Below are 19,715 nucleotides of genomic sequence, written 5' to 3' on the forward strand. Positions count from 1 at the left end.
GCCATTAGAAAGGAGGAGACCATAAAGAGTGCATTCTATGGTGGCCACGGCAACAAAAAGAAGAATAAAGGAAGGAAGAGCAACAACACCAACCAAACCTGTTTTACAACCAACAACAACACAAACAACAACAAAAGTGGATGGAATCAACAACAACAACAACAAAGCCATCAAAACCGAGGAGGGCATCCACCTTGCCCTCATTGAAAGAAGCTTGGACATCCACCATCCAAGTGTTTTTGGAGGCCGGATGCATATTGTGAAAGATGTGGAGGAAAAGGCCACATTGCCAAAGTATGCAAGCAAAGGAGACAACAAGCCAATGTGGTTAATGAAGAAGCCGAGAACCTATTTGTGGCCACATGCCTTAAGGCTACAAGTAGTGGTCTCGGTTGGCTTGTGGACAGTGGTTTCTCACACCACATGAGTTTCCAAAAGGATGGCTTTATAGAGCTTGACCGAAACTACAAAACCAAAGTGAAGATTGGTAACGGCCGGTTCATGGAAGTAGAAGGTAAAGGAGATGTGTGCTTGAACACCAAGGAAGGTACCAAAATTATAAAAGATGTGCTATATGTTCCTAGTTTGTGTGAAAACTTGCTTAGTGTAGCATAATTGGTGGAAAGAGGCTTTGCTTTTAAATTTTGCAAAAGATGGATGTATTATATATGATGCTTGTGGTAATGAGCTGTTTAAGGTACCATTGAAGGACAAAAGCTATAGATTGGACCTAGTTAAGAATGAACAAGCCTTAAAAACCAAAGTGGAGTCCATTTCTCAACTTTGGCATTAAAGGCTTGGGCATTCTAGCTATGGTGCCATGAAAAACACTAATGCCATTGTGAAGGACATGCCAAAGATTGAGGAGATGAAAATCCTATGTGATGTATGCCAACTAGGGAAATCCACACGGCTTCCATTCCCTAAAGCCGGTTCATGTAGAGCTAAGGAGAAGCTTGAGCTAGTCCATTCGGATGTGTGTGGACCGATGAGTTTGTCATCAATTGGAGGATGTAAGTACTTCCTAACCTTCATTGATGACTACTCAAGGATGTGTTGGGTATATTTTCTAACAACCAAGTCACAAGTGCTTGAGAAGTTCATGGAATTCAAGAAGATGGTGGAAACCCAAAGCAATGCAAAGATGAAGTGCTTGAGAACCGACAATGGTGGAGAATATACAAGCTTGGCTATGGAGGATTTTTGCAAAGAAAATGGAATGGTGCATCAATTCACAACACCATACACACCACAACAAAATGGTGTTTGTGAGAGGAAAAATAGGACCTTGATGGAGATGGCAAGGTGCATGATACATGAGAAGAACATGCCAAAGAAAATTTGGACCGAAGCCATATACACGGCTAGCTACATCCAAAACCGAGCATACAGCAAAGCCAATGAGTCCAAGACACCCTATGAGATATGGTATGGAGAAAAACAATCTTTGGACAACATAAAAATCTTTGGAAGTGTTTGTTTTCTTCATGTTCATCCGCACATGAGAGACAAGCTTGACAAAAGGGCAAATGTGGGCATCTTGGTCGGCTTTAGTGAGGTTACCAAAGGTTTTAGGGTTTTCAACTTGGAAACCAAGAAACTTGTGGTAACAAGGGATGTGAGGATTTATGAAGATGCTATTTGGGATTGGACAAAGGAGGAGCTTCTTGTCCATGAAGATAATGCTCGGTTGGATGATGAAGAAGAAGAAACCAATGACAATGATAATGAAGAAAATGAAGATGATAAGGAGGATGCACTTGAGAGCATTGGAGCCGAGTTGGAGATTGGAGATGGTGTTAGAGGAGAAAGGCCATTGTCTGAAATATATGAAAGGTGCAATGTTACCTTGAGTGATCCTACCAATGCTCAAGAAGCTATGCAAAAGAAAGAGTGGATGGAGGCCATGCAAAACGAAATGGATATGATAGAAAAGAATGAAACTTGGTCTTTGGTTTCTAAACCTAAAAAAAAGAAACCAATTGGTGTAAAGTGGATCTTTAGGACCAAGTTCAACCCGGATGGAACAATATGCGAGCACAAGGCAAGGCTGTGGCAAAAGGCTATGCACAACAAGCGGGTGTAGATTATGGAGAGACGTTTGCACCGGTTGCAAGAATGGAGACCATAAGGCTCATCCTATCCATCTCGACCTCAATGTCATGGAAGGTGTACCACCTTGATGTAAAGTCGGCTTTCTTGAATGGTGTGCTTCAAGAGGTTTATGTTCAAGGACATGAGGACAAAGTCTACCATCTACACAAGGCACTTTACGGGTTAAAGCAAGCACCTAGGGCTTGGTATGGCAAGATTGATGGTTACTTGACCTACCAAGGCTTTAGGAGGAGTCCAAATGAGCCAACATTATACATAAGGAATGAAGAAGGCATGATTGTTGTCTCACTCTATGTGGATGATTTGTTGGTCACTGGTGAAAATGAAAAGAATGTGGAAGTTTTGAAAAATGAACTTGAAAAGGAGTTTGACATCTCAAGCCTTGGTGAAATAAATTACTTCCTTGGAGTGGAAATGATGCAATGCTCTAGGGGTATTTTCATATCTCAAGAGAAATACATCAAAAATCTTTTGAAAAAGTTCAACCTTGATTAATGCAAGCCAATGTCAACACCAATGAGCCAAGGAGACAAATACAAGAAGGAGGATGGCACACCAAACGTAAACCCGACCCTATATAGAAGCATGATAGGAAGTTTGCTCTATGTATATTCATCAAGACCGGATATTATACATGCCACATGTGTTTTGTCTAGATATATGCAAGCACCATCCCAAAACCATTTTGTAGGTGCCAAAAGAATTCTTAGATACTTAAAAGGAACACAAGACTTTGGAGTTTGGTATGATAGGCAAGATGTGATGAGATTAATGGCCTACTCGGATAGTGATTGGGCTGGATGCTTGGATGATATGAAGAGCACTTTCGGGTATCTTTTCTCACTTGGTAGTGGACCATTCTCATGGAATGCAAAGAACCAAGCAACAACCGCTCAAAGCATCGCCGAAGCCGAGTACATTGCTTGCTCTTCATGTGCAAATCAATGCATTTGGCTTAGAAAATTATTGGAGGACCTTGGTTATCCTCAAGAGGGTTCAACCATCATCAAATGTGACAACACTTCAGCCATATCAATAGCCAAGAACCCCATTCGACATGGAAGGACCAAACACATACCGGTGAAGTATCACTCCTTAAGGGAGTTTGAAGAAAATGGAGAAGTAAGCTTAGAATATATCAAGATCGAAGATAACCTTGCAGATTTCTTCACCAAGCCACTTCCAAAAGCAAGATTTGAGATCTTGAGGAAGCTTCTAAATATTTCAAGCAAGAACACCAAGGAGGAGTGTTGAAATGTGGTGATCTTGCCACAATGTACAAGGTAGTTCGGTTACACTTGCACTCTTTGTTTTGCAACATCAAAGACCAAACATTATTTATTTTATGTATTTTATTTTATCTTGTAATGTTTAAGAACAATATCCTTTTTGTAATGCCCTAAGCTCATTAACTAAGCTTAGGGGCTTTTTGTCTAGTTGCTGGAAATGTATTTCCAGCAACATACGTCCACTTCCTTGGATCCATTTGAAGAAGGTTTGGGATTTGGATCTGAATTTTGGATATGATAAACTAGATATGTAGATGAAGCAGCAGCAAAAATAATGGCCCAATTTGGAGTTGGGAAGGCTGAGTTAAGCCCAAAACAATCTGACCCTTGTGCAGTTTTGTTGCCCAGGAAACTAGGCAAAACTACCTCGGGTTTGATTACTTTTGAATGGGTAAATGGATTCTGTTTTATCTGGTTGTTGACTAAAACATAGTTTAATATTCAGAAAGGCTTCCCTCCAATTTTCAAGTCAAATGGAGCTGGTTTTCAAATTCAAATGCCTTAGACAAGCTGAACTGCCCATTAAGGAAGGTTTCTTGCATGCCCAGCACATTGATTAGAGTTAGTTGAGGTAGTTTGGCTTGATTGGTTACTTTTAATGCTTTTGTATTTATTGCTCAATATGGCAGCATGCCTTATTGTCTTTTTGATGTATTTAAAAGTATGAAAATTGTAATGAAAAACGTTGAGAAAGAAAATATTCAAAAAACAGATTTTGAAAAACAACATTTTTGGCTCTCTCTCTCAACTACTACATTTTTGGTTTCTTCTTCTTCCCAAAAGCTAACAACCTTCTCAAGAACCCTAAACCTCCATTAAAACCAGAAACAAAATCTTAACAAACCCAAAAAAAACAAAATCAAGAACCAAGAACCAACAACAATCATTATTGACTAACACCTTGAATGATTGTGCTCTAAGGTACAACAACATAAACCTACACCAAATTCCATCACTCATTACATGATTCATAAGCCTCATGAAAGTACTAGGTGCATTAGTTTTAAATGCGGTTTTCCATTCATCAACTTCTTTCATTCTAATTTGATGATAACCACTCCTAAGATCAATTTTAGTAAACATGCAAATACCATGCAACTCATCAAGCATATCATCTAATTTAGGATTGGGATGTCTATATTTAATGGTGATGTTATTTATAGCCCTATAATCAACACACATCATTTAAGAACCATCCTTTTTAGGTACCAACAAAACAGGGACAGCACATGGACTTAAACTCTCACGAATGTATCCTTTATCAAGCAAATCACTTACCTATTTTTACAGCTCCTTCGTTTCTTCGGGATTGGTTCTATATGCTGGTCTATTTGGTACGGTAGCCCCTGGGACAAAGTCAATTTGATGCTCTATACCTCGAATAGGTGGTAGTCCACTTGGAATCTCGTTCAGAAAAACATCTCCAAATTCCTTCAAAAGAGAAATCATTAAACATGGCAATTCAAGTTCTTCAAAGTTAGTTTGATCATTAAAATAGTTTTCTTTATATATCATGACAAGTAAGGGTTTCGTACATTCAATAGTCTTATTAATATCCCCAAACCTCAAATAAAAATTCTGGTTGTTCCTCTCTTTTCTTTCTTTTCTTTTTCTTCCCTCGGTTTGGCTCTCATTGGCAGAAATTTCCAGATTGTTGGTGCTCTCGGGTTTACTCTCTTTTCTCACCCCCCTCTCAGCTTTCTCTTGGTTTTTCCACTTGATTCGGGTTTTAGAAAGCTTACCTTGATCAGCAACCTCAATCTCACCTTCTTGAAAGGATGGTGAAGCCATTGGTGCCATACTTGTTTTCTTCTTGAGTTTTTCGGCCTCCCTCCTTTATTGCATGTGTAGTTGATCTTTGTAGACCTCCTTGGGAGTCAATGGGTCCAGATTGATTTTCTTCTCTTTAAACCTGAAAACAACACTATTTTCTCGACCAAAATGAGTAGCATCTTTGTCAAATTGCCATGGTCTACCTAGTAAAATATGTCCGGCATGCATTGGTACAACGTCACACAAGACAACATCCTTATACCTACCTATATTAAATTTAACTTTGGCTTGCTTATTTACCCTCATCTCACCACTATCATTTAACCATTGTAACCTATAGGGTTTTGGATGTTTAATTTTTTTCAAGCCTAATTTATCAACTACAAGATTACTTATCACGTTGGTACAACTCCCACTATCTATAATCATGCTACAAATCTTACCTTGTATTTCGCAGCGAGTGTGGAAGATCTTTTCTCTATGTATTTGCTCTTCATCTTTGTAGATAGCAAGTACTCTCCTTGAAACCAAGCTCAACTCGGCATTAGATATGTCTACTGGTTCGGCTTCATCATCATGGCATTCCTCCTTTTGTTCGGTTTCAGCCCCACTTTCTTCACTTATGGATTCCAGCTCACCATCACCCTTTAATACCATGATTCTTCTATTTGGGCATTGGCTGGCTATATGTCCTCTTCCTTGGCACTTAAAACAAGTTATTTCTCTAGATTTTTGAGGTTTAGGATCAGATTTTATCTCACCTCTAAGTGCTTGGACAGATTTGGTCTTGGCCTCCCTTTTTGACCGGTTAGTACTTTCTTCTCCAACTTTCGGTTTTAGTTTGATTTCAATAGCTGAATTGTTTCTCCAGCCACTTGAATTGAATCTCCCACTGTTGGAAGCACCTACAAGCCGTGATCCTACACCCCTCCTCTTGAATTGGTGTTCAAGCTTAATGGCTACATGCAACATCTCCTCCAACTCCAAGTATTATTGCAATTCAAGCTGGTTGGAAATGTCACGGTTCAAACCACCAAGAAATCTCGCCATTGTTGCCTCCCTATCCTCATTCATATTCAGCCTCATCATGAGCATCTCCATCTCCTTATAATAATTCTCCATAGACCTACTTCCTTGAGATAAAAATTGAAGCCTTTGATGCAGTAACCTATGGTAATGTGATGGCACAAATCGCTTTCTCATGGCTCCTTTTATTTGTCGCCATGTTGTGATCAAGTCATCACCAACTCTCCTCCGGGTGCCTTGCTCATTTATCCACCATTGGAGTGCATAATGGCCAAACTCCATTGCTGCCAACTTCACCTTCTTACCCTTCGAATAATTATGGCAGTCGAATATCATCTCCATCTTTTCTTCCCACTCCAAATATGCATCGGGATCACTTTTTCCCATGAATGGTGGGATGTTGATCTTGATATTGCTAAGATTGTCATCTATTTCTTCCATCCTATACCTTCCATGGCCAGCTCTCTCTTGGATAGCAAAGGTTTTGTCCATGCCTTCTTCAAAGTCTCCACCGAAATTCTCCTCCTCAAATTCCTCTCTCGGTCTCTCACGGCCTCCTCGTCCTCGACCTCAACCTTCATGGAATTCTTGCCTATTTTTTGTGTTCGGTATTCCTTGGGAAACTTCTAGTCTTCCATCCTTTGATTCATGTGCTCAACTTGAGCACTCATCCGCTGTAATTGTTCCAAAACAGCTTTCAATTCTGTTTGCTCACCACTCCCGGTAGCTCGTGGATCACCATGAAATCCTACGGGCTCTTCTTCATTAATTCTTAGTGGTGGGTCTCCTCTTCTTATTCTAGAATCTGCCATGTTAGTAAAATACTACAAAAATAAAATAAATCCTCACAATATTCACTCCCTCATGTGTTTCACTCAAACAAGGTCTCGACACTCGTGTTTGCACACTAGTTCGGCTTTTACCCTCTTTTAAGCTCACACTCTCTTACCTTTTTCCACTCAAAGAATTAACTCAAAGTTCTAATTAAAACACTCACAAAACAGCAATTAGATTACAAGTATGTTTTAATTAAACTTATCAATAAAACAGTAGCTAAAAGTAGGCAATACCGAAAGAATTCAACAAAACCTAGTTTTCAGCTTTTCTAGGTGAAATAAAGCAAATTAATGAGAAAATTTTGGAATTTTGAAGATCTGGACCAGATGGTAATAGATTATGAGTTCAAGAATAAAATTCTAGAAAAAGAAATTAAAATACGAACAACAATCAAAGTGAACAAAAATATAGACAAGTGTTAGTTGTTGTTCTTGTAATTCAACTTTTGTATCAAATCCTTTAACTAAATTTAATCCAAATAATTTAAGCACCCAAAATTATAAATATCCAGCAGCAAAAATAATTCTCCAGAAACTCAAATATTGAATAAATAATCACAAACCAGCAGCTTCAACAAATTTCCAGCAAACAAATCAAACTCCAGCAAATCAAAATATTTTTTTTTATTTGGCTTGTTCTTTTTTCTTTTATTTTTTTTCCTTTTTTTCACTCACAGACCATAAAACAACTGCAGTAGCAAAGATCAACACCAAAAATTGCAATTCCTCACGAAAAATCCACCAAACCCGTGGCCTCCAAGAAAAACAAAAGTGCATTTTTTTTATTTTTTTTTAATATCTGTTCGAATTTTTTTTTTTTTTTGAATATATGAATGAAAATATTGAAGAATAAAACAGCAAAGAAAAATCAACCAAAAAAAACCAAAATTAACAAGAACAATGATGAAAGACAACCAACAAACTAGGAAACAAAAATACGGTAAAACTAGGAAATCCTAATTCAACTAGGAATGAATTTCTTTTTTTTTTTTTTTTTAAGATGCAGAACATGTATGGATAGATGCAACCTTAGCCTAATGTTAAAATTGAAGAATAACATAAAAACAAATAAAGCAAATAAAGATAGATCTAAGCTGAACAAAATTTAGCTCTGATACCAAATGATACGAACCTAGGACGACCTACTCCTAAACCCGTATTATATTAGCCCGGATCAAATTATGTTGAAGTTCTAATGGTCACCTTAACCCCTAACTAATCTGTGATTACAAACCTTGGTATATCAAAGATGCCACAATAGGTGGTGGATGTCTTACTGATAAGTCAAAACTAAACCACTCATTCACTAATGTTGTTTTAGGTGTTCAAAGAGAACAAAGAGAATTCAATCTCACAAATAATTTTCTGTATAAAATTCAAGCTTTTCTTTTCTCATTGAAAATAAGCCTTTAAATAGACTTTGAATGAACAAAATAAAACCCTAAAAGGATTAAGAAATTTCGGCTAACATAGAATCTAATTAGGAAATTGCCTAATTTCATATCCTTTCCTAATCTAATTTGGATTAATTAATTCCCTTATTTTGAAGTAAGAATTAATTAATTAATTTACAATGAAAATAATAAAATAATAACTTTCCTAAACTTATTTGTCCAGCAAATAAATAAATAAAAACCCAAAAAAAAAAGTTAAACGCAAATTAGAAAACGAGTTGACTAGTTTGACAACTAAGCTGACTTATGTCTGATGTCCAAGCTAACTTATGTATGCCTGATGTCCGAGCTAACTTATGTCTGCCTGATGTCCGAACTAAGTTATGTCTGATGTCCAAAGTCCGAGGTCAAATGTCCGAGGCATGGGTGTCCGATATAAAATGTCCGATGTATGGGTGTCCGATATAAAATGTCCGATGTATCAGCCTCCACCACTTGGATGCTCAAAATAGGTCTTTTATCTTCAGGTATGGACAAGCCCTTTTGAGAATGAATTACGTTCTGGATAAAGGCAGCAAGGTTGTCCTTAAACCTCTTAGCTTGAGCTCTAGTGATAGGTCCAACCTTCATTCGTATCAGATCAGTACCCCAGTGAGTTTTTGGTTGTGTGAGTTCGGGTGGATTCGCATCTCGCTAGGTGATCAAAATCGCTCAGGTCAGCGAGGACTCACTCACTCACTCACCTACTCCTTATCTATCTAATAGTTTCCTTCTATCTTCTTACTGAATTCAAAAGGTGACCCTCTACGTCGGGCTATAAGATAAGATACAGCTGTTGTACTACTTGACTGGTAAGAAAAAGCTTATGTAAAAACTGGAAGACTCTTGTATGTACAGTAACCCTCTATTTCACTACTGGTGGATTGGTGCACAAAAACGCTGACAGAAGCAACATTTCATAGGACGCTTTTCAAGTGCTTAGCTTCTGTTAGAGGCGGGTAAAAAGGCCTTAAAGTAAGTTCAGTTGGAAGCCAGCCTAAGCCAAGAAGGTACGAATGAAGTGACGGGCCCCTTTAGAGATTGGGGTAGGGGAGCAGCTTTCCTGTGGTGGTAATTGCAAGCATCTCTCCTTTTCTCTTAGCATGCACAGTTTGCTTGCATGGCGCTTTAGGAACATCTCTCTTTCATAGTTTCACGCTGGCCTAATGAAAGTTAGTCTTTTAGTAAGCGTATATAAACAGCTGTTTAATGTATAAACAATTCTTTACACAGCGTTCAAAACCAACCTTGAAGTGAATGAATTAGAAAGAACGAAGAAGTAAAGAAATGAGATGACTCTTTCTCGAACTATATCATAAACAGATCTTCCCCTCCACACCAATCACGAGTTTTTCTCCATTCCTCTCGTATATCGTCGTAACGCCCTTAATGATAGGTTTTCAAAAAGACTTTTCATGTCATTCCCATTTGGGTCCGATTTGGATCCCTTCGTTGTTTCCTTTTCCTCCTGCACCTTTTCCTCAAAATGAGAAAGAAGATGGTACACTCAATTTGTATTATTTAAGTGCTTATTGCTTGCCAAAGATCCTACTTTTACAATTGGTAGGTCATCGGGTTATTCAAATAAGTCATGTTTTCTGTGCTTTTCCCATGTTACAACTTTTGTACCAATTCAGTCGATCCGGAATGGATTGTTTTAACATTCTATTAGGGAGCCTGATCATGACTCTTCTGTGTGGTATTCATTCTCATTCAACTCTTGGGATCACATCAAGCAGTGGTTGGAACAGCTCACAAAATCTAACCACTTTACCTACTTTATTGCCCCCAACCATTTCTTGTACCTCTATTGAAATAGAATGGTTTCATTTTCCAATTTCGGTCTCAATTAGTTTACAAGATTGAATGGCCAACTCTCCTCTGGACCCTCAATTCGATTGTTTTCCAAGAATGTTTAGCCGGGTATGTAAGCCATGTATCTGGGAGGAACTTAAAAGAAGAGCTTTTGATTTTTTGCACCATCTTGCAGCTATTTAAATAAAACAATTTCATTTTCTTTTTAATAATAGTAACATTTTTTTTTTACTTAGAAGAAAGATTATATATATGTCCAATTTCCAGTGGTGGTTGGTTCCACAGCATGCTTCTCGCTTCCCTATGGAGTAATAAGGGGGGAAATACTTCTTTCTTAAAGGCTTTGTTCATGCTAGCCCCCAAAGAGTCTCTAGTTTTCCACTATCTCTCATCTGGCATCTCAGTACAATCCTATAACTCATAGCCTATCTTACCACAACAAAAAGTAGGTAGGCCCTCATATTCGCAGCGCTTCCAGAAGGCATTCCTTCCTTCACCAATCATAACACCCGGTAAGAAGGGCTTCTGCGGATCTAATTCATTACATACTTTGGCAAAGAGACCATGGCAGATCTGTGATTATCTCATGGGGGAGGTGTTAAGCTTGATTGGTCTCCCTTTCTCTTTTGTTATAATGGAAACTATTGCAAAGTAATCTTGCTCCCACTATTCAAAAGGAAGATCGAGAAGACGAATGAATCCAAACCAAGGCCCTGAAAAAACCTTCTCTAGAGAGAGATTTTTTTCTCCAATGCACTTTATAGGGAAATAAAAACAAATGCTGCTCTATTTTGAAGGACCCCCATCCAGATCTGCTTTCTATCTTGGTAGTCTGGTATGTGTAATATAAGTTAAACCAGCCTTACAACTATATTTGAGGAGTTCCATTAAGATAAAGAAAGTCATCATTCATCTTCCATAGCTGAAGTAGGCGTTCAGCCAAAGCATCAACCGTTCCATTGCTGAAAGTAAAGTATAAAGATAAGCTTTCCCCATAAGCTTACCTTCCCAAGCCTTCCTTTTATGGTTCAATACCATATCTAGGACAAGCATCCGATGAAACTGACTGAATCTCATATAACTACCAACCATTTGGTGGTAGAGTCCAAACCCATTTCCCGAATGAGGCCTCTTTCTTCGTCTACATAAAATATATCCAACCAAGAGAGTCATGAAACCTCCTTATTATCTTGACCTGGGGTTTGGTTCTCCTGCAACATCTTTTAACTGCTCTAGCATAGAGCTCCTTTCATCTCCTATATCTTCTTCTTAGAGCCCAAGGTTCGACACGGCCTAACCAGTTGGATCAGTGGATGTCTCTGCTATTTGCTAACAGGCACTCTTCATCTTCTCCTCTTTTATCTGAGCTTGATTCTGTTGATTACAAAATTAATCTTGAAACAGGTCATAAACATACCATCCAATAATTACTCTAAAAAGAAGTTCCACCAATCCCTTAGCTAAACAGAAGCAACTAAATAATGCTCACCTGACTACTTGTCGATGTGTCAAGCTGATACAGTTCCTCCCAAACCTGCTTAGTTTCTTATTTTGATCAGTTTATTTCTTTCCAAATTCTAAAGAAAAAAGAGCTTTTTCATGACATAGTCCAAATTTGCTTTTTAGTAAGGGTGATAAAGGGTTTTTCATATATATGTAACAGACAGGCTTGTTTTCTTTAAAAAGTAAATTAACAACATTAGCTAAATTCAACGAAAGGGAAGATCAGCCTGTTATCCTTAGAGTCACTTTTCTCCCTTGAGTGAAGGCCCTTCCATTTGGCATTATCGGACCACTTTTGTCCCTGCTCGACGGTTGGGTCTTGCAATCAAGCCTTTGCACTCAAGGGCTAATCTCTATTTTGCATGAGGAAACCTTTGCAAGCCTCCGTTATCTTTTTTAGCCCTAGCCACATGGGAAATTCACTTTGACGGTGCCTCCCGAATGAATGGATGAAAAAAATAGTCCTCAGGTGTCGGCATTATTTTCATCACACCATAAGGGCCTCTTATCCCGATTCGTTCGCTTTCTTCGAACCGTGTTCCAACAACATTGTGGAATATCAAGCGCTAATTATGGGAATGGAGTTGGCAATCCAAGTACCAACTCATTGGAGGTAAAAAAGTTTGGCAAGTTCGTTCATGTACTTTAACATCGAACATGTGTTGAGGGGAAAGAACGCCCGAGCCGATGCACTAGCATGGTTAGCAGCTTCCATGACACTGTCAGATGGTGAACCCAACAAATAACTATCACGCAGTCTTCAAAAGAAGAATCCTAGCATCCCACCGCTAGGCACTTATGAAGCCCTTGCGGAATGCAATCCAGTTCGGTTCGAATAACGATTGACGAAGTGGGAATTCAAGATTGGAGATATCCTTTCATCGACTTTATCCAATATGGGATACTACCAGATAACCTAAAATTAAAGGAAGGTAAGCCTCTGAAGACGTGCTCCGAGGTTCCATTATGACCTTTAAACGAAAATGTTGTATCAGAAATCCTACAATGGAATGCTCTTGCGGTGTCTGTCTGTCAGACCAAGAAGCAGAGAAGGTCGTTCAAGAGACCCTTAACAGCATTTGTGGCACTCATCAGCCAAGGAAAATTTCAAATAGAATCTAGAGGTTGGGTTACTATTTGCCCTCCATGATCAAGGATTGCATCGACTATGCCCGTCGTAGGGATGCCCGCCAGTTTCATGGTCATTTTTTTCTTGGGGGATGGACGTCATTGGGTCCCATCAAACCTCCATCTCTCCTTCACGCTGTGCTACCTCTCGCTGCCTGCCTTCCTTCGTTGCTTCACTCTCCTCCATTCTACCTTGCATTGATCTTCCTCTGTTGCCCTTGTTTCCTTCACGTACTACCTTAGAGAGGAACAAGCAACATTGAGGCACCTACCACCGTGCATTGTGGCTCTGCTCTTTGCTCGCTGTCTGGGAGCTCCACTCATCACCCATATCACTTGACAACCTAACCTTTTCATTCAAACCAATAATGTGATTCCATGTCTTTGATGATTCAATAGGAGGAAAGAGCCAAGGCTTTGACAGATCCACTGAAGCACTGGAAAAATATTGACCATGATTTATGGCGCTTTTAGTCTAATATTTCCTCTGGCTCATCTAGTTTATTCAATGTGGAGAGACAAGTTAATTGACCAATCGGCGATGGTTTCTGAATGGAGTGTAGGAAGTACCCACTTTAAAGGCTACTCGATACTACTCGCTTATTTTATTTCCATCCTATGTAGTTTCCTAGTATGCCCTTGGTTGTTTATGTGAGGCGGTTGCTTTCTTTTTCGTGAGTTGGCTTCTATCTTCCCTTGATTGAAGAACAGACATAGACTAGCCAGACAAGCTGTGAGCTACTGCCTTAGCAAGAGTTTGCTTCTTCTCATTCTGTAGCATACTTTATTTATGGATCTGTCCGTTTCAAGTGGAGGGAAGAGCTGCTCAATCATTTGTGGGGCATGCTAGCTTGAAGTGGGTCCCTTCTGTTGCTTATTCTCTGAGAACTTTATCAACTATAAGGCTTGAAGTCGACTCACGGACAGATGACCAAAGAAAGAAAAGAAGATAGAGCCTTTCTAATAGATCAGAAGAAAGAAGAGTCTGAGACCCTTGTCCTAATTGAATTGCAAGGGGTGACCTATATAGATAAATAGACGAGAACTCAAGGGGAACAAAGTACCTTTTTTTTAACAACTTTAATATATTGCTGGATTAAAGAAGGAACTAAGGGAGAATTGAATCAGACGTAAACCAACGTCGGAGAGGCCTTGGGTAGTAATTGAGATGCCTTCAATTTAGACAAGAGATGTAGCACGCTTCACAAGGACGATTGGAAATGGCGTACTTATTGCAACTGGCACTAAGAACTCGAGTTCCAACTGATGCTACAGTGTTTTAAAAGAACGCTATCGCTCTTGTAGATTTGCAAATTTACGGAATGGTACTTTATTCACACCTATGTTGATCTACTGCTGCTTTCAAATGCAATGATTGGGCCCCCTAAACCTGAGGTCTTCACTTTAATTACTCAGTCCAAGTGTGCTGCAAGTTCAAAGGCTGGCAGTAGCAATTGCAGGTAATCCCTTCGATTCCCTTCCTTTAGAAAGGGTCCTTTCCCTACCCCTGCACCAGTTATAGCAATCCTGTATACGGCAGAGGAGGAAATATTCTGTATATAGCATAGTATATAATAATATATGTTTTAAATGAAAGATTGTTTCTTTAGATATAGTTATAACTGAAACTTTTTTTTATGGTAAGCGACCACCGCCTTCTCGTCGGCAATCACCGTCACAAAAAATGGCATAGTCGCAAAGCTTCGTCATGCCATACAGCAGCTATCCACATAAGCATATTATGTGTAAGTGTGAATAAAGGCCAAGAACTCAAAAGTCCGAGGGGTTAACCCTTCGTGAACATCACAACCAATGACCTATAGCCTTTATAAACTGGTAATTGAAAGACTAAACAACAAAGTAAGAACGTCCAGGAAGTTGCAAAGGAATTTTCGAACAACCCTGATACATGACATCAGGATAACAGGTAAGGAATCAGTAGCACCCGTGAGAAAAAAAGAAAATCATTTTTTCTTTCCTTTAAGGTACTGCAATGGTTGGGTCTAGTTATAGGTACCATCCATTTTAAACCTTGCCAAAACCATCAGGGCCCAAGCATGTATAGGTTGTACCAAGGCCTGATACAAGGGTTAGCCAATAGGGAATAACCTTTTCTTCCCTGCTCCCTTGACCTTCATTCCCATGTTGCCAAGCTGAGGCTGCTAGCGCATTGTATCTAACCACACTGTGGCAAATCGATACAAGTAGCTAAACAGCTTGCTATACCATACAAAGGCATCTCCGAGCGAATGGTTAGGCAAGACTACGATGCCTAGGTAAACATCCCGTTTATTAATCAAACAAGACATCGAGAGTTTAACTTAACCATTCCCCTTCTGTAGCCAAAGTGATAGTTACTATAGTATCCATCAGCAATGTGTGGATGAGGGTAGGCTTTCTATGTGGATAGGACGTACCATCACTGATACGAACCTAGGATGACCTACTCCTAAACCCGTATTATATTAGCCCGGATCTTTAATTAAGTTCAAGTTCTAATGAAATGGACCTCAACCCCTAACCAACCTGTGGTTAGAAACCTTGGTATAATGTAGACGCCACAATAGGGGATGGAAAACCTATTGATAAGTCAAGCTAAAACAACCAATTCTCTAATGGTGTTTTAGGTGTTCTCAAAGAACAAAGAGATAATTAATCTCACAAGTATTTTCTTAATCAAATCAAAGTTATATTCATATTGAAAAATAAGCCTTTAAATAGGCTAATTTTACAAAGACAAAAACCCTACAAAATTAATTCAAAACCAGACTCCTATAGGAATTAGGAAACTTGACCGAATTCTAATATGTCCTAAACTAAGTTTTCCTAAACTAAATTTGATTAATTAATTCTTTTATTTTGAATTACGAATTATTTAATTTACAATGGAAATAATAAAATAAAAACCTTCCTAAAGTTATTTATCCAGAAAATAAATAAATAAAAACCTAAAAGTAATGGTAGTTTCCTAAAACAAAAAGTAAAAACAAATTAGGAAACTAAAAATGCTAGTTTTTTTATCAAGTTAAATTTGATCAATCTTTGACCTCTTTGAGCTTCAAATCAGCTTCTAGATGCTTTTTAGGATGCCAAATAAGCTGAATATGAAGTCCCACACGTTGCCCATGCTTGGAAAAATAAGAAAAGGCTAATACAGTAAAATACAGTAAAGCCAGCAAGCAATACAGCAAATTCGGCCAAATTGTTGATGCTGTCCGTACAAGCCCTTTTTGATTGCATTTGAGGCTGATTTAACTTTATTCCATGACCTCTTAGGCATATGTATTGAACCCATAAATCATTGGAACCATTTCATACTTCCGGACTCCAAAAATGTACCAAAACCGTCACCCGGGTCCGTATCGGCTTCCACCACTTGGATGCTTAGAATAGGCTTTGTATCCTCAAGTATGGACAAGCTCTGTTGAGATTGATTATCCCCTGTATATATACTCCCAGGTTGTCCTTAAATCTCTTAATTTGAGCTCTTGTGATTGGCCTAGTCTTCATCCGTGTCGAGTCAGCACCCCAGCGGGTTATCGGTTGAGCGGCCTCGGGCGGAATCACATCATTCCCCTCCTCTTGAAAAGGATTTGTCCTCAAATCAAGATCATCACCTGTAGAAAAAGAAGTTAAATCAGAAACATTAAATGCGGCACTCATGTTATACTCACCTGGTAATTCAAGCTTGTAGGCATTCTTGTTATTCGGCTCCAAAACTTGAAAAAGTCCATCCATAGGCGGCATGAGCTTTGACTTTCTTTGTTTAGGAAACCTTTCCTTTCGTAAGTGCAACCAAACCAATTCTCCTGGGTCAAACACTATTACAACAAAATCTAGAAATACATGCTCGTTATGGTAAAAATTACACTTTTTAAAGTTAGCAAACAATATTTCCCAAATTTTCAAATTGCCACTAAGTAAAGTTCTCAACAATGCAGATAAAGTTCTATGCAATAAAGACATCTTTAAATAAGTATCCTTAAAATTCATGGTCAGCAATGATTTCTTATTCATAATTACTTTATTGACATTACCAAAGCTAAGATAAAAATTTATATTTTTCCTTTCTTGTCTTCCTTTTCCTTTCTCACTCACGGCCATCTCACCTTCCTCACTCTCGGCTTTTGCACCAAATTTTTCACTCTTGGTTTTATTAAAATTTTTCCACACAACCTGAGTATTAGAAGACTTACCTTGGACAACAAGCTCACCTTTTCCCTCTTGATTGGATGGTAGTCCACTTGGAATTTCATTTTGGAAGACATCTCCAAATTCCTTCAAAAGAGAAATCATTGAACTTGGCAATTCAAGTTCTTCAAAGTTAGTTTGATCATTAAAATAATTTTCTTTATAAATCATGACCAGCAAAGGTTTCTTACACTCAATAACCTTATTAATATCCCCTAAACTCAAATAAAAGTTGCTACTTGATCTTTCGTTTCTTTCTTTTTCTTTTTCTTTCTCTGATTGGCGCAAACCTTCGGATTTCCCTTCCTTCTCCAAGCTCTCGGGTTTGCAACTTTCTTTCCCCTCTCTTTCAGTTTTTCCTTGATCTTTCCACTCAATATGAGTCTTAGAAACCTTACCTTGATCAGTAACCTCATTCTTACCTTCTTGAAAGGATAGTGAAGCCGTTGGTGCCATATTTGCTTTTTCCTTGAGCTTTTCGGCTTCTCTCCTTTGTTGCATTTGTAATTGGTCTTTGTAAACCTCTTTATGAGATAATGGTTCCAGCTTGACCTTCTTCCCTTTAAAGCTGAAAACAATACTATTTTCTCGACCAAAATGAGTAGCATCTTAATCAAATTGCCATGGCCTACCTAATAGTATATGTCCAGCAATTATGGGTACAATATCACATAAAACTACATCCTCATATCTACCTATATTAAATTTTACTTTGGCTTGTTTATTCACTTTTATTTCACCACCATCATTAAGCCATTGTAATCTATAAGGTTCTGGATGTTTAATAGTTATTAAGCCTAATTTATCAACTACAATGTTACTAATTACATTTGTACAACTTCCACTATCAATAATCATACTACAAATCTTACCTTGAATTTCACATCGGGTGTGGAAGATGTTCTCTCTTTGAATTTCATCCTCATCTTTGTATGCAGTAAGTACTCTCCTAGAAAGCAAGCTTAATTCAGCATTGGATGCTTGCAAGGTTTTGGGTTCATCCTCCAAGTCCTCCTCCTCTTGCTTGGCTTCATCCTCACTTTCTTCACTTTCCGATTTTAGCTCGTCATCGCCCTTTAACACCATGATTCTTCTATTCGGGCATTGGATAGCAATGTGTCCTCCTCCCTGGCACTTAAAACACACAACATCATAAGTTCTAGAAGGTTTAGGATCTAATTTTACCTCATTCTTTGGTGCTTGGACAGATTCGTTTCTAGTCTCCTTCCTTGGCCAGTTTGAACTTTCTTCCTTGACTTTCGGCTTTGGCTTGCTTTCATAGATGGGATTGTTCCTCCAGCCACTTGAATTGGACCTTCCACTGTTGGAAACACCTCCAAACCATGATCTTACACCCCTCCTCTTGAATTGATGCTCTAATTTAATAGCCACATGCAACATCTCCTCCAATTCCACATATTGTTGCAATTCTAGTTGATTGGCTATTTCACGATTCAAACCACCAAGAAACCTTGCCATGGTTGCTTCCCTATCTTCATTCAAGTTCAATCTCATCATAAGCATCTCCATCTCCTTGTAATAATCCTTCACGGATCCGTGTCCTTGAGATAAAGATGGAAGTCTTTGATGCAGCAACCTATGATAGTGTGATGGTACGAATCGCTTCCGCATGGCTCCTTTCATTTGTCGCCATGTAGTAATCAAGTCATCACCAACTCTCCTTCGGGTGTTTTGCTCATTGGTCCACCATTGGAGTGCATAATGGCCAAACTCCATTGCTGCCAATTTCACCTTCTTAGCCTCCGAATAATTATGACGGTCAAATATCATCTCCATTTTTTCTTCCCACTCCAAATATGCTTCGGGGTCACTTTTTCCCATGAATGGTGGGATGTTGATCTTGATATTGCTAAGATTATCATTTGTTTCTTCCCTCTTATATCTTCCATGGCCAGCTCTATCTTGGACAGCAAAAGTTTTGTTCATACCTTCCTCAAAGTCTCCATCAAATGGCTCCTCATCAAATTCCTCTCTCGGTCTCTCGTGACCTCCTCATCCTCGGCCTCGTCCTCCATGGAATTCTTGCCTATTTCTTGTGTTCGGAATTCCTTGGGAAACTTCTAGCCTTCCCATCCTTTGATTCACATGCTCAACTTGAGCACTAACCCGCTGTATTGACTCCAAAACAGCTCTCATGTCCACTTGGTCTCCTCTCCCGGTAGCTCGGACATTGCCATGGAATGCTACGGACTCTTCCTCATTGATCCTCAAGGGTGGATCTCCTCTTCTTATTCTAGAATCTGCCATGTTAGTAAAATACTGCAAAAATAAAATAAATCCTCACAATATTCACTCCCTCACGTGTTTCACTTAAACAAGGTCTCGACACTCGTGTTTGCACACTAGTTTAGGCTTTTACCCTCTTTTAAGCTCACACACTCTTGCCTTTTTCCACTCAATGAGTTATCTCAAAGTTCTAATTAAAACACCCACAAAACAGCAATTAGATCACTAGTATGTTTTAATTAAACTTATCAACAATCAGTAAGCAAAAAGTAGGCAGTTGGAAGGCCTTAAAGTAAGTTCAGTTGGAAGCCAGCCTAAGCCAAGAAGGTACGAATGAAGTGACGGGCCCCTTTAGAGAT

Source organism: Ziziphus jujuba, chromosome 7, assembly GCF_031755915.1.
Source record: "Ziziphus jujuba cultivar Dongzao chromosome 7, ASM3175591v1".
Classification (NCBI taxonomy): Eukaryota; Viridiplantae; Streptophyta; class Magnoliopsida; order Rosales; family Rhamnaceae; genus Ziziphus; species Ziziphus jujuba.